General features: G+C 43.8%; 2 non-coding genes across 2 annotated transcripts; both read right to left on the minus strand.

Moving 5' to 3' along the window:
• Nucleotides 1-341: 341 nt before the first annotated feature.
• On the minus strand, nt 342-415 carry trnat-agu (transfer RNA threonine (anticodon AGU)). Its single transcript has one exon. It is a non-coding gene; the product is annotated as a tRNA-Thr (tRNA).
• Nucleotides 416-19840: 19425 nt separating this feature from the next.
• On the minus strand, nt 19841-19922 carry trnas-gcu (transfer RNA serine (anticodon GCU)). Its single transcript has one exon. It is a non-coding gene; the product is annotated as a tRNA-Ser (tRNA).
• Nucleotides 19923-24831: the final 4909 nt, after the last annotated feature.

Consider the following 24831-nt stretch of genomic DNA (forward strand, 5'->3'; position numbering starts at 1 on the left):
AATATTCCAAACCTCAGATAAACCCTCCCACTTGCGTCATGTCCCAGTCTCGGTTAAAAGCAACACATAATGACACAAACACTCTCCTTCAGTGAGATTAATATCAAGCTGTTTTCCAGGTTGAATGTAACTGTGAACAAATTTATGTCAAAGAAGTTACCTTTGATGTATCAGCACTAAAATTCTGTACAAGGAGGAACAGCCATTCCAAAAGCATATCCTTCACAAAGGCTGTTTTTTAATGTGATTGAAATTCATAATGTATTTTGAATTAAAGTTCACAAGACACCGATGTTGTTGTTGATAATGAAACTTTTCCACCATGTTGCTACTGTGAAATAAGGCTCTGTTGGGAGTTGAACCCAGGATCTCCTGTTTACTAGACAGGTGCTTTAACCAACTAAGCTACAGAACCAGATCATAAACGTGTGTGTAATTGAAATCAGAGGAAGGTCTTGTAGAGAGTGGGCAGGCTTTGGCGAGTCAAGAGCTGAGTTCGTCACGGCAGTGTTCCCAGCCTCTGACTCGCTCTTGCAGTTGTAGCTGTAGTTGTAATTGTGATAGACAACCGTCTGTCTCGGAAGACGATGGGCTACGCCCGGGGTGTACGTCACTTCTGTATTAAACATAGTTTGTTGTGGCTGTCGAGGATGACTCGTGAGTGACAATCCCTTCCGCAGCTGGTACAGATGAATATCATTGGCCCGAGGTCGACTGATAATTTTTCCTTCCTCTGAGCTCTCTTTCCCACCATCTGGTCATTTCTTCTGTCCACTGCTTTTCCCATGGTCTTCCTGAATGCCTTTCTCCAGGAATTCCAGTCAGCAGGAAGGACTTCCCATGCATCGACTCCTATCCCAGTCAGCTTGAGATCTCGCTTTGCAGATGTCCTTGTATCACAGACGTGGGTGACCTGTTGGTCTCATGCTGATAGCAAGCTCACCAAAGAGCATGTCTTTGGCAAAGCGACCGTCATCCATTCAGCACACATGACCCAGTCAACAGAGTCACCGCTGACTCAAGAGGGCAAACATGCTACAGATCCCTGCAAGCTGGTGTACTTCCTCATTCGGCACTCTGTCCTGCCAGGAGATGCCCAATATCCATCTGAGACAGCGGAGGTGGAAGCTGTTCGGCTGCTTTTCTTGGCTTGTATAAGTTGTTGATGCTTCTCTACTATAAAGGAGGGTGCTGAGAACACAAGCCTGTTACACGCAGAGCTTCACATTTTCGATCAGTTTGCTGTCGGTTCACACTCGTCTTCTCAACTTTGACATGACAGCTGCAACATTGACAATCCTGGTGCTGATTTCAGTATCAAGGGACAGATTGCTGGTGATTGTTGATCCAAGGTATGTGAAGCTGTTGACAACCTCCAAAGTGAGGTTGTCGATGTTGATGGAAGGTGGAGTCTCTACGTCCTGGCCCATAACTTTGATCTTCCTGATGCTGATCGCCAGTCCAAATTCCTTGCAGGCCAGGGAGAACCGATATACAAGCTGCTGTTAATGAACTTCATTATGGGATGTCAGCACAGCGTCATCAGCAAACAGCAACTCACAGACCAAGAACTGACTCATTTTGGTCTTGGTGCGCAGTCTTGCCAAGATGAACAGCTTGTCATCAGCTCTGGTATGCAGGTGGACACCCCCATCTGAGTCACTGAAAGTTTAAAATAGCAGCATGGTGAGGAGGTTACAAGGAGGCTTCCAGGGGACTTGGACAGGATAAGTGAATGAAATGACAGATGGAATATAATGTGAATAAATGTGAAGTTATCCACTTTGGTAGAATAAACAGAAAGACAGAATATTTCTTAAATGGTGAGAGGTTGGGAAGTGTTGATGTCCAAAGGGGCCTGGGTGTCCTTGTTCATGAGACACTAAAAGCTCGCATGCAGGTACAGCAATCAATTAGGAAGGCAAATGGTATGTTGGCCTTAACACAAGGGGTCATGAGTACAGGAATAAAGATGTCTTGCTGCAATTGTATAGAGCCTTGGTGAGATCGTGCTGGAGTATTGTGTACAGTTTTGGTTTCCTTATCTAAGGAAGGATATACTTGCCACAGAGGGAGTGCAACGGAGGGTCACCAGACTAATCCCTGGGATAGTGGGATTGTCTTATGAGGAAACTGGGCTTGTATTCCTTAAAGTTTCATTTAAAAGGCCATTTAAAACTGAGATCGGGTGGAATTTCTTCACTCAGAGGGTGGTGAATCTTTGGAATTCTCTACCTCAGGGGTTTGTGAAAGTTCAATCATTGAGCATGTTCAGGACAGAAATTGATAGAAATCTTGATACTCATGACATCAAGGGATATGGGGAGAGCGCGGGAAAGCAGTGTTGAGGTAGATGATCAGCAAGGATGTAATTGAATGACAGAACAGGCTCAACAGGTTAAACTTCCTACTCCTACGTTCTGAAGAGAGTTGTCACCAGGACACAGCCCTGTTTTACCCCACTGCTGATCATGAAAGTGTCTGATGTTGCTCCATTGTAACTGACGGAACTGTGCATGTTCTCGTGGAAAGAAGAGATGACGCCCAAGAGTTTAGGAGGGCAGCCTATTTTCCACAGCAGTTTGAAGAGTCTGTCTCTGCTAACAAGATCGAAGGCCTTGGTGATGTCTATAAAGACAATGTAGAGTGGTCTGTACTGTTCACAGTACTTCTCCTGTAACTGCCGAAGTGAGTTGGTAGAGGTTGCGGGTATGGAAGGTGCTGTCTAAGGAACCTTGGTGTGTTGAATTCCTTCATATGTCCCTCTAGCATCCCCCAGATTCAGCGGCAGATTGTATGCTGTTGCAGAGTTTTAACCAGTCTTCATTGGTGCAGTGCCGAGCAGTCTGCAGAGACTTGTTTCTGGCAGCTCTGAGAGCCTCTAGAGTTTGTTTGCTGGAGACTTGTTTGTAGTTCATGAGGGCTCTCTTCTTAGTTGCAGTAACTGACTCCATTTCAGTCCAATAAGCCTCAAACCAGTCAGCATTCCTCCCATCTCTTTTCCCATACACAGCGAGTGCAGAGTAAAAGATGGTGGCGTGCAGATGATTCCACGTTGATACCACACCGAGGCCTTGGGCGTTTTCTGAAAGAGCCTGATCTAGGATGTTGAGGAACTCCTGGGTCCCTTCTGGATCAGTGGTTCGGCTAGTGTTGATCCGAGAACGACCTTTCTTCTTGGATGGGTGAAGCTTCCTTGGCTGAAGCCTGACCTTGCTACACACTAGGGAGTGACCAGTGTCACAGTCAGCGCTGTGATAGCTACGTGTGATGAGGATACTGCTGAGGGTGGTATGTCTGGTGATGATAAGGTCTAGCTGGTGCCAGTGGCATGATCTAGGACGTCTCCAGGACACCTTGTGGCACAGCTTGACCTGGAAATAGCTGTTCGTCACACAGAGTCCATGGTGACAGCATAGCTCCGGAAACCTCTGTCCATTTTTGTTCATCTTGCTAATCCCCTGGTGCCCTATGCTCATTGGCCAAGCTGTAGTCAGTACCCAAGCTTGCGTTGAAATCCCCGAGAAGGTATAGTCCCTCGTGCTGGGAATTCTACTGATGGCAGTGTCAAGTGTCTCATAGAATTAATCCTTGACATCTGGGGTGGAGGTGAGTGTCGGGACATAGATGCACATGAGATTAACTGGGCCCGCGCTTGTTGACAAGTGAAGGGTAAGAGGTCTCTCTGAGCCAACAGTGGGGGGTTCACTCATTGCAAGTAGCATGTTTTTTACTGTGAAACCCATTCCATGCTCACGAGTTGCCTCTTGGGCTTTCCCCTGTCAGAAGAAGGTGTAATATTTCTCTTTGAGGGGTCCACTTTGAATGAGTCTAGTTTCTTGCAGCACAGCAATGTCCACATTGAGCCTTGTGAGTTCCTTGTCAATCACAGCTGTCTTGTGTGTGCTAACAACCTGCAGAAGGTTGTCATTAAGGCCAGGACACATGGTCCTTCCATTCCAGCTTGTGATGCGAAGCACTGGTGTCTTCTTTGTTGAGTTTGCCTGGTGCATAGATTATCAATCCGCCAGTTGAGAGATATCTCTCTAAGCTCCAAGCACCCATTGAAGCAAGTAGGTCGTGGCAGGACAGCACCTAACTGACTGGGGGCTGCACAGCTTGGAGTAGGTGGTAGTTCTCCAATGAGACGCGATGATCTCTCCCACTGTCAAAAGTAACCCCTGGTGCTCATACTCTACACCAATTGAGTGAGAGCTTATAATTGGTAACTGTTTCTTCCCATGTTTTGCTAATGTTTAACCACAAAGCTGGAGTGTCCTCTCCAGGGCACAAGCCTGGGCAAATAGTATGGAGATACTGAGCATCAGGACACCCTCTCAGCATTGCTAGTATTGTCCAAAGGAAAGGAAAAAAACAGCACTGTTTGGAACCAGCTCTGCTGTAGGAGTTGCTGGAAAACTACCTGACAAGTAACAGGTAACCGCCTACGGGACTCCACTCCGGATTTACTGTCCAGGTTTACTCCCTAAGCCTTCTTCTCTCTCAAGACACCCACAGGGAAGTGAGACTTTTTGCCCATAGTTGGGGCTCTGTTTCTTGGCATCAGGATGGAACCACACGCCAGTGGGCCTGCATGACATGCACAAGGATATCACACACTGCCCCATCCCTGTGACAGCTCAGAGAGATCCCCTGATGATAATGCACCCCACAGGAAAATCACAAACAGCGCCCTCCCGAGGACAGCTCAGGGTCAGATACTGCACACACTGCAACAACAGTGACATTACTGGATAATTCCCTCCATTCTGAAAAACAAGCATTCACCCTACTTTATGCTTTCCATCTCTCAGCCAATTTTGTATCCACGCTGCCACTGCCTCTTTAATCCCATCTGCTCAAATTTTGTTAACAAGTCTATTTTATGGTACTTTTTCAAACACAATTTTGAAGTGCAGACACACACCATCAACCTCACCACCCTGGTCAACTCTCTGTGAAATTTCATCAAAGAAATTAATTCATTAATTAATTCATACACAATCTTCTGTTAACCAATCTGTACTGGCTGTCATTTATTAGCCCATGTTCTACCAAGTGCCAGTTAATTTTCTCCTGGATAATTGTCTCTAAAAGTTTCCCCACCACTGACATTAGACGAACTGGTCTGTAGTTCCTGGGTTTATCTCTCTTTTTAAACAGGGCTGTAAAATTAGCAATCCTTGCAGACTTATCTTTCAGTTCTGGAAAGTCTATTGCGGACAATTTCTTTGGGCATGATTTTAACCAATTAAAGCAACAGGATACTTGATTAATAAGTCCAGAACTTTTATTGAGAGTAAAATAGTACTTAATAATTGGAAGTAAAATTATCTTGAACAAACTTGGGGAATATAACTTGACAGCTCTAGCAGGTGTGTGGACTGGTCGAGCTTGGTCTCAGAGTGTCACGGTCCTCTTTGTCCAGTCTAGATCCCTCATCAGGTGGAGAACTTGGTTGATGATCTGAGCCTTTACCCCTGAGGTCTTCTAGTGTTCCTGCACACTGAAACCTTACAAGATCCCTACTTTTAACCCCTGGATGGCCATCATACCACCATGTAAAATAATAATTGGTCTGAGCTGTTGCTCGGTACATTTAATTAATGTCTTCCACTAACAGCCAACTGTCCTCAGAATCTCAGACATGAGTACAATGGAGTGGTTTCACACTGTCTCCCAATCTGATCTGAAACAAGTTTCCTGTTCATTAAATCGAGACTCTTGAAAATGCTGGAAATACTCAGCTAGTCTGACAGCATCTGTGGAGAGAGAAACAGAGTTAACGTTTCAGATCTGTGATCTTTCATCAGAACTGGGCTGAAATTGTCTGAGGGACTGAGATTGTGGAATCAATTTCTGGGTCAAAAACATTGTACTCTCTCAGGATGGGAAGATGGTGATTATTAAGTACAGTGCAAGAATATAGATGCTTTTACATTATTTGAATCAACATTGATTTAAACCTTGTGCTCACGAAACCTATCTTTTGATCAAAATGACACTGATAACAATGGAAAAAGCAACACATACATTTCACGACCACAGGACTTTGTAAAGCCTTTTACAGCCAATGAAGGACTTTCCAAGTGTAGTCACTGTACAGTACAATACAATACCCTACAATAAGGATATTTCACATTCGAGTCACGCGAAGTCCCAGGCAATGACCATCTCAAACAAGAGAGAATCTAACCATCTCCCCTTGACATTCAACAGCATTACGATTGCTGAATCCCCCACTATCAACATCCTGGGGGTTACCATTGACCAGAAACTGAACTGCAGTAGCCATATAAATATCATGGCTACAAGAGCAGGTCAGACACTAGGAATCCTGCGGCGAGTAACTCACCTCCTGACTCCCCAAAGCCTGTCCCCTATCTACAAGGCACAAGTCAGGAGTGTGATGCAATACTCTACATTGCTTGGATAGGTGCAGCTCCAACAACACTTAAGAAGCTCAACGTCATCCAGGACAAAGCAGTCCACTTGATTGGCACCTCATTCACTATATTCACTCTCTCTATCACCAACGCACAGCGTGCACCATCCACAAGATGCAGTGCAGCAACGCAGCAAGCCTCCTGACACAGCACCTTTCAAACCCATGACTTCTATCACCTCGAAGGACAAGGGCAGCAGATGCATGGGAACACCACCAAGTTCCTCTCTGAGCCACACACCATCCTGGAATTGGAACTATATCACCGTTCCTTCACTGTGACTGGGTCAAAATCCTGGAACTCCCTTCCTAACAGCACCACATCGACTGCAGTGGTTCAAGAAGGCAGCTCACCACCACCTTCTCGATGGAATTAGGGATGGGCAATAAATGCAATAAATAAAAATAAAATCAATAAAAAATGACATTATCCTGTAATCCCCAAAAGTAGAAAATACATATGAAAATGAAAATATAATAAAGCACAGTCAGCATGGATTTCACAAAGAAAGACTTGATTAACCTTAACTTTGAAGAATCAACAGCAACAGTAATACAGCAGATGAAGAAGAGTTTAAGTTAATAAAGCCTCATCCTTTTAAGTGCTTGAACCAACAAATTGTGGGTTAGCAAACAAGCACACTAACTGACAGAGCTGGGTGTTGTGCTTTCTCGATTCCCCTAAAGCAGGGTGTCAATGAGTTAAATCTTCAGGTTGCTGCAACCAGAATAGCCATTGTCCACGATCAGTTTTACTGTTATAAATAAAGATGGAACATTCATTGTGAATCTATAGAAACAGTCTGGTCCTGCACACTGCAGACACATCCACGTCATCACCAACCAGCTCTCCTATAATTAATGCAGTTATTTGACTTTTCCCCATTAGCTCCATGGAATTAATTTTGAAAGATTTTAAATTCCAAGAAGTTTTGTTAATATTCAGCCCTTGAGAAGATATCATTCCCTGGCCACAGTGGAGAGAGCATTGAATATAAAACAGTAGACTACCAGGTAACACAGTGAAAGCTTATCAGCTAATCTATAATTACTTACTTTTCTTATTTTTGCTCTTGCTATTCGGTTTTTCATCCTTTTCAGTTCCTGACTGTGGATATTATTGTGATTAAATGTGAAAAGATGCACTGTGTCTCAGCCCCGCTATATTGACTCTTTCTCTGTACAGTGCTGTATCCACTCAGATACTGACAGTGTCTCTCCGTCCCTCAATTTTCCAGCCCTGACATTGCAGAAAGTGCTGTTCAAAGTTACACATTCTGACTGTTTGCAGTTGATTAGTGAGAGATTATTAACGTATCCTTCTGCAGCGCTGCCTCGGTTAATAACAGCAGATCTAAGTCACATTTCAGACACAGAAACAGATGCATCAATTATTCACTCTTTCCCAGAGTGAGTGAGGCCGGGACAAGCAGCAACATTCCAGCCCCACACTCTGCAATTACCCAGCACCAGTGGAAAGCAGTGAATACAGATTCAATCAGTGGGTTAATGTCCATTACAGGGATGCAAGATTCCACGGCCCAGGACAAACATCCCCATACACCGAGAACAAGCTCAGGAAAACCCGGGGGAGTTAATATCCCAATCACTGAGCATTCCAGTAACATTGAACAAGTTCCAGAACTGAGTGAACCTTTCAAAGTACAGAAGCGATGACGAGGTCAAAAAGGTCTGAACAGTTGAGGTGACTGAGCGGTTTCAGCTTCTCTGTTCAGGTTGCAGCTTTCACTGGAGGCATGTGTTTTAATCCCACTTCAGACAACTTGATTTTCAGTTGCTTTGCAGAGTTTCCTTGAAGGTTTGAGGTAGAGTAAATACTGAGGAACTGTTTCTAACTGCTGAACGGTCAATAACCGAAGGTTACAGATTTAAAGTGACTCACAAAACCAGAAGGAACATGAGGAAAAATTCATTTCTGCAACATGTGGTGAGGATTTCAGTTATGTGGATAGATTGGAGAAGTTGGGGTTGTTCTCCTTCGAGAGGAGATTTGATAGAGGTGTTCACAATCATGAGGGGTCATGACAGACCAGATGGAGAGAAACTGTTGGTAGAAGGATTGAGACTCAGGTAAAAGCTGTGGCTCAGTTGGTCACACTCACCTCGAAATCACAAGCTTCTGGGTTCAGAGTTCACAGCTGACACTCCAGTACAGCACTGAGGGTGTTGAAGGTGCTGCCTTTCAGGTGTGATGTTCAACCAAGACCTGGTCTGCATGTTTGGGTGAATGTAAAAGATCCCATGCTGCAATTTCAAACAAGTGAAGAGCAATTCTCCCTGGTGTTGTGATCAATATTTGCCCCTCAATCAGATCAGTTGGTCATTATCACATTGCTGTTTGTGGGTATCAGCTGCTGCATTTCTGACATTACAACAGTGATTACACTTCAAAAGTATTTCATTGTCTACAAAGTGCTTTGATATATCCAGTGGTCAGGAAAGGTGCTATATAAATGCAAGTCTTTTCTTTCTTTATCACAACACATTGCTGTGTAAACAATGGTTCCTCATGTCACCTCTGGTTCTTCTGCCAATCACCTGATATCTGTGTCCTCTGCTTACTGACCCTTTTACCACTGGAAACAGTTTCTCCTTATTTAAACTATTGAAAACCTCCATGATTTTGAACAAATGTGTCAAATCTCTTCTGAATTTTCTCTGCTGCAAGGAGAACAACCCCAGCTTCTCCAATCTCTCCACATAACTGAAATCCCTCACCCTGCTACCATTGTGGTAAATCTCTTTTTTATTCTTTCCTGGGTTGTGGGCACTGCTAACACAATGTGATTCCTGTCAATGCAGCGGCCCGCTGACATCATCGGACTGTGCCAAGCTGCACATAGGCACAGCTACATCTTGCCAGGGTTAAGTGGCACATGCACAGGATGATGTCATGGCTCAGCACCAACATCATCGCATATCCGCCCATGGTCCACCTTCGCACATTCACGCTAAAGCGTCATCGGGTATCCAGCCTCTCACTCAGCTGGAGGAAGCCATTTCAACACTCCCCCCTGCTCTCATGCTCACATCTCTGTCCTGGGATTGCTGCAGTGTTCCAGTGAACATCAACGCAAGCTCGAGGAACAGCATCTCATCTTCCGATTAGGCACACTACAGCCTGCCGGACTGAACATTGAGTTCAATAATTTCAGAGCATGACAGCCCACCTTTTTACTTTCATTTTTAGTTGTTTTTTCTTTTTTCTTCTTTTTTGCTTTTTTTACATTTTTTACAACCTTTTATATTGCATTTATTTCATTTCATCTTAGTTTATTCAGTTTGCATACCCACTGTTTTTTTCAGGTTTGCACTTGCTGCTGTTCAATATTCAGTCCGTTAACACCTATTCTGGACTAATGCTTTGTCTTTCAACACATCATTAACATATTGTTTGCCTTTGCTCCATGACCTTTTGGTCAGCTATGTGGCCTTGTCCAACCTGCACCTTCTCCTTTGTTATCTCTTGCCCCACCCCCACCTCACTTGCTTATAACCTGTGACATTTTAAATATTTGTCAGTTCCGAAGAAGGGTCAGTGACCCGAAACGTTAACTCTGCTTCTCTTTCCACAGATGCTGCCAGACCTGCTGAGTGGTTCCAGTATTTCTTGTTTTTATTCCAGAAAATATTTGTTTGCTGCAAAAAGTACATGGCAGGTAAAATGAAATGGAAGGGTTGTGAGGCAATTCATTCCTGCACTGAAGGAAACTGATCTCCTTTGCAATCTTTGTATTGTTGACTTGGTGCTGTTTTTGAACTGTTTTGTAATGTATCTTTTTATAGTTTTTTTAACGAATAAAGTATATGTTGGAAATTTAAAAAAAAGCTCAGAGAAGGTTCACTAGATTTATTCCTGTGATGAAGGGGTTGTCTTGTGAGGAGGATTGAGCAGGTTGGACCTATCCTGATTGGAGTTTAGAAACATGAGAGGTGATCGTATTGAGACATATAAGATTCTGAAGGGTCTTGACAGGGTAGATGCTGAGAGGATGTTTCCCCTCGTGGTGGAATCTAGAACTAGGGGACACAGTTTCAGAATTAGGGATTTCCCATTTAAGAAGGAAATGAGGAGGAATTTCTTCTCTCAGACAGTCATTCATCTTTGGATTTTTATCTACAAGGAAGTCAAGGGTTATGGGGGGCAGGCAAGAAAGTGGGGTTGATGCCATGATCAGATCAGCCATGATCCTATTGAATGGCGGAGAAGGCTCGAGGGGCCAAATGGCCTCCTCCTGCTACTATTTCTGTTCTTATGATCTCATTGCAGCTTGTTCCAAATAGAGACAAAAGAGTGGAATTCCAGAGGAGAGGTGAGAGTAATTACCCTTGAGTGAGTGTGGCATCAAGGATCCCTAGCAAAATTGAAATCAATGGGAATCAGGGGAAAACTGTCCACTTGTTGGAGTCCTACCTAGCACAAAGCAAGATGATTATGGTTGGTGGAGGCCGATCATCTCAATCCAGGACATTGCCTCAGGAGTTTCTGAGGGTAGTGTCCTGGGCTCAACCATCCTCAGCTCTTTCATTAATGAGTTTCCCCTCAACTTAAGTCAGAAGTGGGAATGTTAGGTGATGATTCACAACTCCTCAGATACTGAAGCAGTCCATGTCCGCAAGGGCGAGACCTGAACAACATTCAGGCTTGAGCTGATAAGTGACAAGTGACTTGGTTGCCACAAAAGTGCCACGCAGTGAACATCTCCAATGAGAGAGAATCAAACCATCTACCTTTTAATACTCAGCAGCATTATCATCACTGAATCCCTCACCATCAACATCTTGGGGGTTACCATTGACCAGAAACTAAACTGGACCAGTCACATCTATGCTGCGGCTTTTAGCGTAGGTCAGAAATTGGGAATTCTGCAGCAAGTATCTCACCTCCTGACATGCCAAAGCCTGTCCATTATCTACAAGGCACAAGTCAGGAGTGTGATGGAATACTGTCCACTTTTCTGGATAGCTGCAGCTCCAACAACACATAAAGAGCTCAACACCACCCAGGACAAAGCAGTCCTCTTCATCGGTACCTCACCCACCACTTTAAACATTCACTCCCTCCACCACCAGAGCACAGTGGCAGCAGTGTGTACCACCTACAAGATGCACTGCAGTAACTCGCTAAGTAACGTTCGACAGCACCATCCAAACCCGTGATCACTACCACCTCGAAGGACAAGGGCAGCAGATGCATGGGAACACCACCACCTGCAGGTTCACCTCCAAGTCACTCACCATCATGACTTGGAACTATATCACCATTTCTTCACTGTTGCTGGGTCAAAATCCTGGAACTCCCTCCGCAATAGCACTGTGGGTGTTCCGCCACAACATTGACTGCAGCAGTTCAAGAAGGCAGCTCCCCACCACATTCTCAAGGGCAATTAGGGATGGGCAATAAATGCCAGCCTTGCCAGCGATACTCACATCCAAGAATGAATAAAAAACAAATCATTCTCCACAGATTCCCCACAATCCAGGCTTGGACATTTACTTCACGAGCACAGAGCTTTATATAACTACAACATGAGTTCCAATCTTCAGATTCCATTAGCCTTTCACATTATTTTCTACCAGTCCACTAGCTTTTAGTGATTCAGCACTCGGGTCTCTGCTTCTCCAGTTTCTAACATCTCACCACTTATAAAAAACACTCTGATCTATCTTTCGTAGGTACTAGATGACCCCACATGTTAAACTCCATCTGCCAAAGCATTGCTCACTCACTTAATCTATCAAGAAGATTTGAAAATAAATTTCTTGCCAAAGGATAATGTTCTGCTTCTGCTCCCTCGCCATTTGCTTTTCCCGTTAGTCTTTCATTTGGTGTAAATCCAGAGAAAGTAAAGATGGAAGGAAGGAGGGAGGCAAAAATCTTGCTCCTTTTCGTGATCCCTATTTGATCTTCATTCCAGTCCAATTTGGGTGAAGAATTCCGATTGTCTGTCTCAATTTTAATAAAGGATAAACAATTCTGGAATCACCAGCGAGATATTGATAAGAACATGTTTCCAGGCCAACTTTCCACAAAAGCTCCCCCACAACAATGTACTAGACACTTCATAAACTAACGACAAAATTGGGATCCGAACCCACACATGCAAAGCACGCAATGCATTAGCACGCCACCGTCTTAACCTCTCGACCACCTTGTCAGCTGTTTGGACAGTACAGATCCTGGCTGTGCAGCCAGATGTGCAATGATGGAAATGCAGCTTCTGTAAGTAAATGCAATTTCCATCACATCAGGTCATGGCCTGTTGGGAATGGAGCGGTGTGAAACATTTCCAGACCATGTCCAACACGTTTCGACTCAGTGTGAAAATCCACCACGGAAAGACTGGAACATACAATCATTTGATCACATCATGATTAACATCACTCAGACACCTGAACCATGAGGTCACTGACGAAGTCATGATGACCGAATTTCTCATGAAATGACAACTGAACTAACTGACTGGAAGAATTGCTTTAATTCCACACGATCAGAGAGGCACAGCCTCAGACCGACTTGGCAGATGAGTATTGATTGAATAATTTCTATGTGAGGAATGTTCCAGCATCATAAACCAGGGGAACGTGCTGACTGAGCTGTGTCTTCATCTCTTCTGGGCAGTCGGACAGTTCACCCTTCATTCTGCTCTGATTCACTTTCCCAAAGCGGATCTACAGATTCTCAAATCTGTGGACTGGGTTTTCTTATTTTGTTCCTTTTGATTTTTCTTGCTCCTGACTGAATAATATATTCTAAACCTCGGATCAACCCTCCCCTTTGCGTCGTGTCATAGTCTTGGTTAAAAATGACACAAAACGGCACGAACAGTCTGAAATATACAACACGGTCACACTTTCCTTCAGTGAGATTAATGTTGAGCTGTTTTCCAGGTTAAATGCAACTGCAAACACATTGCTCTCAAAGAAATTGTAGTGGATTGAGTTGCCGTTGAAATATTAGCACTGAACATTTGTACAAGGAGGAACAGCCATTCCAAACTGACATCCTTCACAAAGGCAACCACTGAGCTGTTTTCTTGTGTGAATAAAATTCATAAGAAAAGTTAAAGTTCACAAGAAAACAGATGTAAACGATTGATAGCTAAACTTTTGAAGCAAGGATATGAATCCACGATTTTCTGATTATTGGACAAACACTCGAGCTAACGAAGCTACTGAGCCAGATCACAAATGCTGTGACAACAAAGGGCAGAGGAGGGCACTCTTTATTCTCATCCCACTTCTCCACTGGTCACAACATCTATTTCAACTTTTCCCACTTACTGAAACAGGCAATCATATACTCTATTTTTCCCAGAATAGAAGACACTGACCAGATTTCTTTAATGAACAACAAAATGATTCATTTATTGTAGAACAAGTTTTAACTAGTCATGAAGTAAAGCATAAACACACAGGTGGAAATTTTAAAAGTTCCCTTTTCACCTTTACTTTTAAAGTCTTTTTAAAAAATCTTCGAGCCACATGCGCACACACACATACACCGGTTAACAGAAAAGATAAAAGGGATGTTTTTAAAAAAAATTTTAAATTTTGTTACAAACACAAAAAAAAATCTCTTGGGCTGTTTACTTGCTCATTTTTGAAGAAAACATCAGATGAGATACGTTGCTCCAAAATTGGAATACAGTCTAAGTTCTGAGTATACGTAGACAGGTCACTAGGGTATTTTAGAACAGTTCTTTTCAGAAGGCACTGAGAATTAATTTTAGCAGGCCTTCTTCAAAGACATGCGACAAGATGAATTAACACACTGGACTTCTCAGGATCTTTTAAAGATTTTCTGGAAAACAAGCTGGGTTGTGGTCTTCTCTCCTTCCTTGACACTTCTTCAGGCTAACTTTATCAGCTGCTCACTCCAGCAGGTAAAACACACTGACTCTACAACCAAAAGCTTGTGAGTTTTCTGCTGTCTTAGGTGTACGTTGCAGCTGCCGAGCTTGTCCAATCAAGAGGCGCAAATGCCTTCACTAACCACATCTCCCTGTTCCCATGGTTTCTGTTCTATTTTTAACTTGAATTATGTGAAAAACAGTAAACATAGTTGCCAAATTGGCTCTTTTGGTGCTCTCTTGAAAAAGAACTGGTCCTACATTTATTCAGTTTGATTATGACTTCTTCAAAAAATATTTTAACAGAAGAAACAGAATCACTTCCATAACATCATGTACTTTCCCTGAGCTACAGGTTATTGAAAGACTCTCTGGCTGTGTTTATTTTAGCTGATTTTGTACTCAGGTTCTTTTGGAATCCATGTGTTTGCAGATCTTTGTGAGTGAGAGATGTGGAGATATGCTTAAAAAATTTCCCTATAAATTATTCATATCTCCGTCTTTCCCCGAACTTTGTGCAAACACATTAATGAGGGAATCACACACATCAAGCCGTCAAACCTGTCTGCTGAACATTGAAAGGTGACAGTGTTTATAGTAACGGGGTTCCATTTATTCAGACACATCTTGATGATTCACACATGTAATGTATTTGTATATTATATTCATGACATTATGATGTAAATAAACACTTCCTTGCACTTGCCACGCTTGGTGAACATTTTCTCTGCTGATGCCCCCTGAATATATTAGAGAACATGGTGACGAGGTTGAGATAAAAGTCTGTAAATATAGGCAGCAAACAGCAGCAGGGACTGCAGTGAACAAGATTTACGTGACATATTTGTGCTTATATTGGTGGGTGAAATAAGATACTAAACACACAAAATCCTACATTTGAGCTCGCGGAAGATTGCTCTGTCTATGGAGATAGCATCAAAGAATGCTCAGGAATTTTGTCCAATGCCAGTGATAGTAACACACTTCAGGGGAACTTAAAAAAAACTGGTAAAATCGGCTTTCACATAACAGATGAAATTTTGCACAGAGAAGTGTGAAGTGATACAATTTGAAAGGAAGTATGAGGAGAGGCCATATAAATGAAACATGACAATTCTAAAGTGGGTGCAGGAGCAGAGAGACAATGTGCACCAATGTTAGAAGGATTGAAAAGGAAACTAAGAGCAAACAGGACACTTGGATTTATTAATATAGGCATAGAGTAAAAGCATATAAGTTATGCTAAACCTTTACAAAATGCTGGGAATGAATGGCCTCTTCCTGTACCTCCACAGAAAGCTTCCATTCCAGGTTTACACAGACTCATCAGGATCACTCTCCACAGATCCTGCCACTCCAGGCTCGGACACCAACTTCAGGATCACTCTCCACAGATCCCGCCATTCCAGGTTCGGACACCCACTTCAGGATCACTCTCCATACATCCCAGCACTACAGGCTCGGAGACCCTCTTCGGAGATCCTAAATCTCCAGACACGGACATTCTTTGAGGACCACTCTCCACAGATCCTGCCACTCCAGGCTCGGACACCCACTTCAGGATCACTCTCCATACATCCCAGCACTATGGGCTCGGAGACCCTCTTCAGAGATCCTAAATCTCCAGACACGGACATCCTTTGAGGACCACTCTCCACAGATTCTTCCCTCCAGGCTCAGACACCCTCTTCAGAGTCACCCTCCATCCATCCCGCCGCTCCACGCACGGTTATCCCCCTCAGGATCAGATCAAAGAATGTTGCTTGTCACTTATCAGCTCAAGCCTGAATGTTGTTCAGGTCTTGCTGCTTGCAGGCACAGACTGCTTCAGTATCTGAGGAGTTGTGAATCATCAGCGAACATGCCCACTTCTGACTTATGTTGAAGAGAAAGCCATCAATGAAACAGCTGAGGATGGTTGGGCCTAGGGCACTGCCCTGAGAAACTAGGGATCCAGTCATGAAAGGTGGAGGACAATTAAATAACGAACCAGATGAGGAGGCTCCAAAAACTTCCCTATCCTCAATGTTGGTGGAGCCGAGCACGTCAGTGCAAAAGATGAAGCTGAAGCATTTGAAACCACCTTCAGTCAGAAATTGCTCAGTGGATGATTCATCTCGGCCTCTTGAGGTCCCCAGCATCACAGCTTCCAGTTTTCAGCCAATTCGCTTCACTCCACATGATAGCAAGAAACAGCTGAAGGCACTCAGTACATCAAATACTATGGGCCCTAAAAACATTCCGGCTCGAGTACTGAAGACTTGTGCTCCAGAACTAGCTGAGCCCTCAGCCAAGCTGTTCCAGTAGAGCGACAACACAGGCATCTACTCAACAATGAGGAAAATTGCCCAGGTGTGCCCTGTCCGTAAAAAAGCAGGACAAATCCAATCTGACCAATTGCCGCCCCATCAGTCTACTATCAATCATCAACAAAGTGATGGAAGATGTCACCAACAGTGCTATCAAGCACCACACACTTAACAATAATCTGCTCATCGATGCTCAGTTTAGGTTCTGCCAGGGTATCTCAGCTCCAGGAAATAATTTGGCAGATAGAGTAGAATGTGGGAAAATGTGAGGTTATCCACTTTGGCAGGAAGAATAGAACAGGAAAATATTATTCAAATTGTGAGAGATTACAGAATGCTGCGGAGTAGAAGGATCTGGGTGTCTTCGTACATGAATCACAAAAAGTTACCATGCAGGTACAGCAAATAATTAGGAAGGCAAATGGAATGTTACCCTTTATTGCAAGGGGAATGGAGTATAAAAGTAGAGACGTGTTGCTACAAATGTACAGGGTGCTCGTGAAACCACACCTAGAGTACTGTGTACAGTTTTGGTTTCCTTATTTAAGGAGGGATATACTTGCATTGGAGGCAGTTCAGAGAAGGTTCACCAGATTTATTCCAGTGATGAAGGGGTTGTCGTATGAGGAAAGTTGAGCAGGTTGGACCGATACTCATTGGAGTTGAGAAAAATGAAAGGTGAACGTATTGAGACATATAAGATTCTGAGGGGACTTGACAGGGTAGATGCTGAGAGGAAGTTTCCCCTCGTGGTGGAATCTAGAACTCGGGGACACAGTTTCAGATTTAGGGGTTTTTCATTTAAGAAGGAATTTCTTCTCTCAGAGCGTCATTAATCTTTGGAATTCTCTACCGCAGAGAGCAGTGGAGGCTGGGTCATTGAATGTCTTCACGATTTTTATCTACAAGAGAGCCAAGGGTTATGTGGGCAGGCAGGAAAGTGGGGTTGAGGTCATGATCAGGTCAGCCATGATCCTATTGAATGACGGAGCAAGCTCGAGGGGCCAAATGGCCTACTCCTGCTACTAGTTGTTCTGATCTTATGTTGTTATGATCTCATTGCAGCTTGGTCCAAACAGAGATGAAAGAGTGGAATTCCAGAGGAGAGGTGAGAGTGATTGCCCTTGAGTGAGTGTGGCTTCAAGGATCCCTAGCAAAATTGAAGTCAATGGGAATCAGGGGGAAAACTCTCCACTTGCTGGAGTTGTACCTCACACAAAACAAGATGGTTGTGGTTCGTGGAGGCCAATCATCTCAGCCCAGGACATTGCTTCAGTAGTTTCTCAGGGTAGTGTCGTAGACCCAAACATCCTCAGCTGTTTCATTGACGACTTTCCCTTCAAAATAAGTCAGAAGTGGGAATGTTAGGTGATGATTCACAACTCCTCAGTTGAAGCAGTCTGTGCCGACAAGCAGCAAGACCTGAACAATATTCAGGCTTGAGCTGATAAGTGACAAGCAACCTTCTGGCCACACAAGTGCCAAGCAGTGAACATCTCCAATGAGAGAGAGAAAAAAATCTACCTTTTGATATTCAGAGCATTATCATCGCTGAATCCCCCACCATCAATATGTTGGGGGTTACCATTGACCAGAAACTAAACGGGACCAGTCAGATCTATGCTGCGGCTGTAAGCGCAGGTCAGAGATTAGGAATTCTGCAGCAAGTGGGAAAAATTAGGAATTCTAGGGGCGGCACAGTGGCGCAGTGGTTAGCACCGCAGCCTCACAGCTCCAGCAACCCGGGTTCAATTCTGGGTACTGCCTGTGTGGAGTTTGCAAGTTCTCCCTGTGTCTGTGTGGGTTTTCTCCGGGTGCTCCGGTTTCCTCCCACAAGCCAAAAGACTTGCAGGTTGGTAGGTAAATTGGCCGTTATAAATTGTCCTATAGTATAGGTAGGTGGTAGGGAAATATAGGGACAGGTGGGGATGTGGTAGGAATATGGGATTAGTGTAGGATTAATATAAATGGGTGGTTGATGGTCGGCACAGACTCGGTGGGCCGAAGGGCCTGTTTCAGTGCTGTATCTCTAAACTAAACTAAGTATCTCACCTCCTGATACACCAAAACCTGTCCACCATCGACAAGGCACAAGTCAGGAGTGTGATGGAATACATCCCACTCAAGAAGCTCAATACCATCCAGGACAAAGCAGCCCACTTAATCGCCACCTAACCCACCACCTTAAACATTCACTCTCTCCACCACCAGTACACAGAGTCTGCAGTGTGTACCATCTCCATATGCACTGCAGCAACTCGCCAAGTATCCTTCAACAGCACCTTCCAAACTCGTGACCACTACCACCTCGAAGGACAAGGGCAGCAGATGCATGGGAACTCACTACCTGCAGGTTCCCCTCCAAGTCACTCACCATCCTGACTTGGAACGATATCGCCATTTATTCACTGTTGTTGGGTCACAATCCTGGAACTCCCTCCCCAACGGCAGTGTGGGTGTTCCTGCACCATATGGACTGCAGCAGTTCACGAAGGCAGCTCTCCACCACCTTCTCAACGGCAATAGGAATGGGTAATAAATGCCCGCCTTATCAGCGATACTCACACCCAAGAATGAATAAAAACCAAATCACTCTCCACAGATTCCCCACAATCTGGGCTTGGACATTTACTTCTGGAGCACAGAGCTTTATATCCATGCAACATGAGTTCCAATCTTCATATTCTGTTCACTTTTCACATTATTTTCTACCAGTCCACGAGCTTTTATTAATTCAGTATTCGGGTCTCTGCTCCTCAACCGTTTCTAACATCTCACCTCTTACAAACAAACACTCTGATCAATCGTCGGTAGTCGATGACCCCTCATTTTAAACTCCATCTGCCAAAGCATTGCTCACTCACTTAATCTATCAAGAAGATTTGAAAATAAATTTCTTGCCAAAGGATAATTTTCTGCCTCTGCTCCCTCGCCATTTGCTTTTCCCATTTGTCTTTCACTTGGTGCAAATCCAGAGAAAGTAATGATGGAAGGAAGGAGGGGAGGAAAAATCCTGCTCCGTTTCGTGATCCCTATTTGATCTTCATTCCACTGCAGTTTGGGTGAAGAATTCCAATTGTCTGTCTCAATTTTAATAAAGTATAACCAATTCTGGAATCACTGTCAAGATACTGACAAGAACAGATTTCGAGGCTGACTTTACACATCAGCTCACCCAACATAAATAATACACGAAACAGCTCATAAACTCGCGACAAGGATGGGATTCGAACCCACGTGTACAAAACACAATGGATTAGCAGTCCACCACCTTAACCTCTCGGCCACCTTGTCAGTTGCAGAGACATAACTGTCACCTTCAGCACAGCTTCTGGCTGTGCAGCCAGCTGTGGAATGATGGAAATATATCTTCTGTAAGTAAATGAAGTTGGGAATGGAGCAGTGTGAAACATTTCCAGACCATGTCCAACACGTTTCTACTCAGTGTGAAAACCCACCACGGAAAGACTGGAACATACAATCATTTCATCACATCATTATTAACATCACTCAGACACCTGAACCATTAGGTCACTGATGAAGTCATGATGACCGAATTTCTCATGAAATGAAAACTGAACTAACTGACTGGAAGAATTGCTTTAACCCCACATGATCAGCGAGGCACAGCATCAGGCCGACTTGTCGGGTGGTGTAAACAGATATCACTGCTTCTGATCGTCACCAGAACAGAGAGTGAGATGTAACATTGATCATCAAACAGACTGTGAGAGAATACAACAGAATAAAACACATGGAGAGACACTGTGGAATAACAAATAGATTTGATTGGAATGTTGAAATTTTGATTGAAATGGATAAAACACCAGAAACAGCAGATTAAAGTGGGATTCTCATCATTATATTGATCTGGGACAGAAAAGAGAAACTGATGGAAAGAAGAGAAGAAGGAAGAAAAGAAAGGATGGAACTGTTCAATCTTTTCAGTTTTTTTCACTCGCCCATCAAAGCTGATAAAAAAAAGTTGCAAATAACAGAGAATTTCACCAAAAAGGGAGATTAAATGTTGCTGAAACCTTGGATCGAAGGATGCCCCAAAAGATCACCTGTTTAACTGTCTCCTTACGAGGGGATTTCAATCAGTGAGCAATATTATTCTCTACTTTTTTTGTTAATTGGTCCCAGAACTGTCACTTGGAATTAATATCTGTGTTCCGACTCCTGAATAATAAAATTGTGAGTTTCTCGATATTTTCTGGACACAGTTCCTGCTGAAAGAACTAAGAACTCTTTTCTAATTTGCACAATACTCTATACACACTCATCAAGCCTGCTAAGCTAGCATCCTTGGTGCTGCTCTCTCTTCTCCCAAACTTCATCTCATGTGACTGTCCCATCATCACTCTGACAGTGGGAGGGGTTGATCCCATTATCTTCAGCATTAACCCTTTACATCCTTATACCACACTGTCTGTCCAAAAAAAATGGGTGGAGGGAACTTCCTTCATTTATCAAAACACCAACAGCAGCACAGTGGTGCAATGGTTAGCACCGCAGCCTCACAGCTTCAGCGACCAGGATTCAGTTCTGGGTACTGCCTGTGTGGAGTTTGCAAGTTCTCCCTATGTCTGTGTGGGTTTCCGCTGGGTGCTCTGGTTTCCTCCCACCTCCAAAAGACTTGCAGGTTGATAGGTAAATTGGCCATTGTAAATTGTCCCGAGTGTAGGTACGTGGTAGGAGAATAGTGGGGATGTGGTCGAGAATATGGGATTAATGTAGGCTTAGTATAAATGGGTGGTTGCTGGTTGGCACAGACTCGGTGGGCCGAAGGGGCTATATCTCTAAATAAGAAAAGTAAAATAAAAGCTACCAGTCGTAAATCAACTCAAACCCATTAGAGAGATAGAGGGAGACTGTCAGAGAACTTCCTGCATCCAGTCCTGACCCTGTCACACTCAGCAGCTTCTCACCCAGACCGCACTCTCATCAACACTGAACATTGTTACCGAGACCCTTCAAATACTGTTTATAAAAGGGAGAAAAATTCAAACCTTATCACAGCTAGATTGAATAGAACAAAGGTTAATATCTTCTCGTCGTCACTCGGTAACCACATGAGACAGACCTTAAATCAGTAGCATAAATTATCAGCTGGAAGAATGTTTGTCATTGGGTTGAATCATTTCTGTGTGAGGAACCTTCCAGCATCATAAACCAGGGGAACGTGTTGACTGAGCTGTGTCTTCATCTCTTCTGGACAGTTCACCCTTCATTCTGCTCCGATTCACTTTCCCAAAGCGGATCTACAGATTCTCAAATCCGGAGACTGGGTTTTCTTATTTTGTTCCTTTTGATTTTTCTTGCTCCTGAATGTTAATATATTCCAACCTCGGATCAACCTTGTCCTGTCTCCCAGTCTTGGTTAAAAGCGGCAAATAACGGCAACAACATTCTCAAACATACAACACGGTCACATTCTGCTGCAGTGAGATTAATGCTGAGGCCGTTTCTGTGTCGAATGCGATTGTGAACAAATTTCTCTCAAGGAAATTGTGAGTGATCAAGTATTTGCACTGAATTTCTGTGCAAGAAGGGACAGTTCCAACCAGCCATTCCCAAATCACTTCCTTCACAAAGACAACGACTGTGCTGTCTTAACGTGTGAATCAACTTCACAAACAAATTTGAACTCGAAGTTCAGGAGAAGACAGAGATGTGAATGATTGACAGTGTAATCTTTAAATCATAATTTTCCGTTTCTTCGTTGAAGTGAGGCTCAACCCTAAGCCACTAGAGATCGCGGAAAGCTACAAACTTGGATCCAGAAATCAGAAAAGTAGTGAAACAGTTGGTGAGGACATTGTGACACTGAAGAATTTATCACCACATTGCAACATTGGCACATTCTTAGACTGTACATTATGAGACAGATTTGTGCTTATATTGGTGGATGAGGAAAGATACTAAACACACAAAATCCCAATTTGAGCTAGTGTGTAAGATTGTTCTTTCCACGGAGATAGCATCAAAGAATGCTCGTGAATTTCGTCCTATGCCAGTGACAGTAACACACTTCAGAGGAACTTAAACACACTGGTAAAATGGGCTTTCACACAACAGATAAAATTTTACACAGAGACTTGTGAAGTGATACAGTTTGGGAGGAAGAATGAGACAATGTACACCAATCTTTTTTGATCAAGGTTTGAAAAGGTTGCTAAGAGCAAACAGGACACTTGGCTTTATTAATAGAGGCATAGAGTAAAAGCAAATAAGTTATGCTAAACCTTTATAAAACACTGGGGCTGAATGACCTACTCCTGTACCTCCACGGAAAGCTTCCACTCCAGGCTCGGACACCCTCTTCAGGATCACTCTCCATACATCCCGCCACTCCACACACGGATATCTCCCTCAGGATCAGATCACAGCTCCACAGTCCTGCCACATCCAGTCGTGAATGGTGGTGGATAATTAAATAACTAACAAGTTGAGGAGGCTCCAAAAACATTCACATCCTCAATGATGGTGGTGCTGAGCACGTCAGTGCAAAAGATGAAGCTGAAGCATTTGCAACCATCTTCAGTCAGAAATATTAAGTGGATTTGATCTGTGCTAATTTCAGCTCCTCATGCTCGCTGGTGCCTTGGTTCTCTGGTGCTAATTTCAGAGTAAATCATGCAGCTTGACAATTGGAGCCAAAGAAAAAGACACAGGAGAGGTTGAAAGTGCCAAAACCTGGGATTGAACCAAGAACTGTTTAACTGTTAGGACAACACGAACTCAACAAAGCTATTTCAACAACACACTAAAGCCACCATTCTGTCACTGCTTTGGAAGACAATATATACATTAAAGTGTTTGTAAAAAGTTACAGAACACAACATGTGAGTAATATTCCCCATTGTTTTCTCAGTACTGAGGGATTGTGAAGTGGGACACAGCCAGAAGTCCCACTGTGCCACACTGACCCTGAGCTGTGAGTGAAATGAGATAAAGTTCAATCTTTAGCAGAGAGATTCTGGAGAGAGGTAAGAGTCCTGAATCAAGGAAAGACTTTCTGACACAATAAAAGCAAAATACTGCAGATGCTGGAAATCTGAAATAAAAACAAAAAGTGCTGGAAATACTCAATAGCTCTGGCAGCATCTGTGGTGAGAGAAACAGAGTTAACGTTTCCGGTCTGTGACCTTTCATCAGAACTGACACAGGTTAGAAAAGAATTAGGTTTTAAACAAGTGACGTGGAGGGGCATGTGGGAGAGAACAAAGGGGAAGGTGTTTGATAGTGCAGAGGGAAGGAGAGATTAAATAACAAAGCTGTCCTGGGACAAAGGCAAAGAGTGTGTTTATGCTTGTGGTTGCCTGACACCAGTCATGCTCTGATGTTATTGAACACAATGTTCAATTCACAAGGCTGGAGAGTGCCGAATCAAAAGGTCAGGTGCTGCTCCTCGAGCTTGGGTTGATTTTCACTGGAACACTGGAACAGGCCAAAGACAGAAATGTTGACATGAGAGCAGGGGAGAGTGTTGAAATGGCAAGCAACCCGAAGCTCAGGATCATGCTTTCGGCCTGAGCAGAGGTGTTCCATCTAATCTGCGTTTGGTCTCCCCAGTTTAGAGGAGACCGCATTGTGAGCAGTGAATACAGTATACATAATTGAAAGAAGTACAAGTAAATCGCTGCTTCACCTGAAAGGAGTGTTTGTGGCTTCAGATAATGAGCAGAGAGGAGGGAAAAGGGCAGGTATTATATCTCCTGCGATTGCATGGGAAGGTGCCTTGGGAAGGGGACGAGGTATTGGGGGTAATGGAGGAGTGGACCAGGGTGGCGCGGAGGGAACAATCCCTTCGGAATGCTGACAGGGGAGGGGAGGATGCGTTTGGTGGTGGCATCACGCTGGAGGTGGCGGAAATGGTGGAGGATGATCCTTTAGATGTGGAGGCAGGTGGGGTGGAAAGTGAGGACAAGGGGAACCCTGTCGCAGATCTGGGAGGGAGGGGAAGGGGGAAGGCAGAGGTTGAGAGTCCTGTCAACGACACTGGGAGGGGGCGGGTGGGAGTAGTTGAAATCTGGTGATGTTGTTGAATTTAATTTCAAACACTCCTTGAACTCTCTGCTGATGAAGACTGAAAAAGGGAAGAACAACCACACAACAAGGGTCTCACATCCAAGACCCTGAGGTTAAAAGTCCCATGCTCTACCAACTGAGCTAACAAGGCCTGATACAGTACTTCTAC

Source organism: Heterodontus francisci, unplaced genomic scaffold, assembly GCF_036365525.1.
Source record: "Heterodontus francisci isolate sHetFra1 unplaced genomic scaffold, sHetFra1.hap1 HAP1_SCAFFOLD_51_2, whole genome shotgun sequence".
In the NCBI taxonomy this organism is placed as follows: domain Eukaryota; kingdom Metazoa; phylum Chordata; class Chondrichthyes; order Heterodontiformes; family Heterodontidae; genus Heterodontus; species Heterodontus francisci.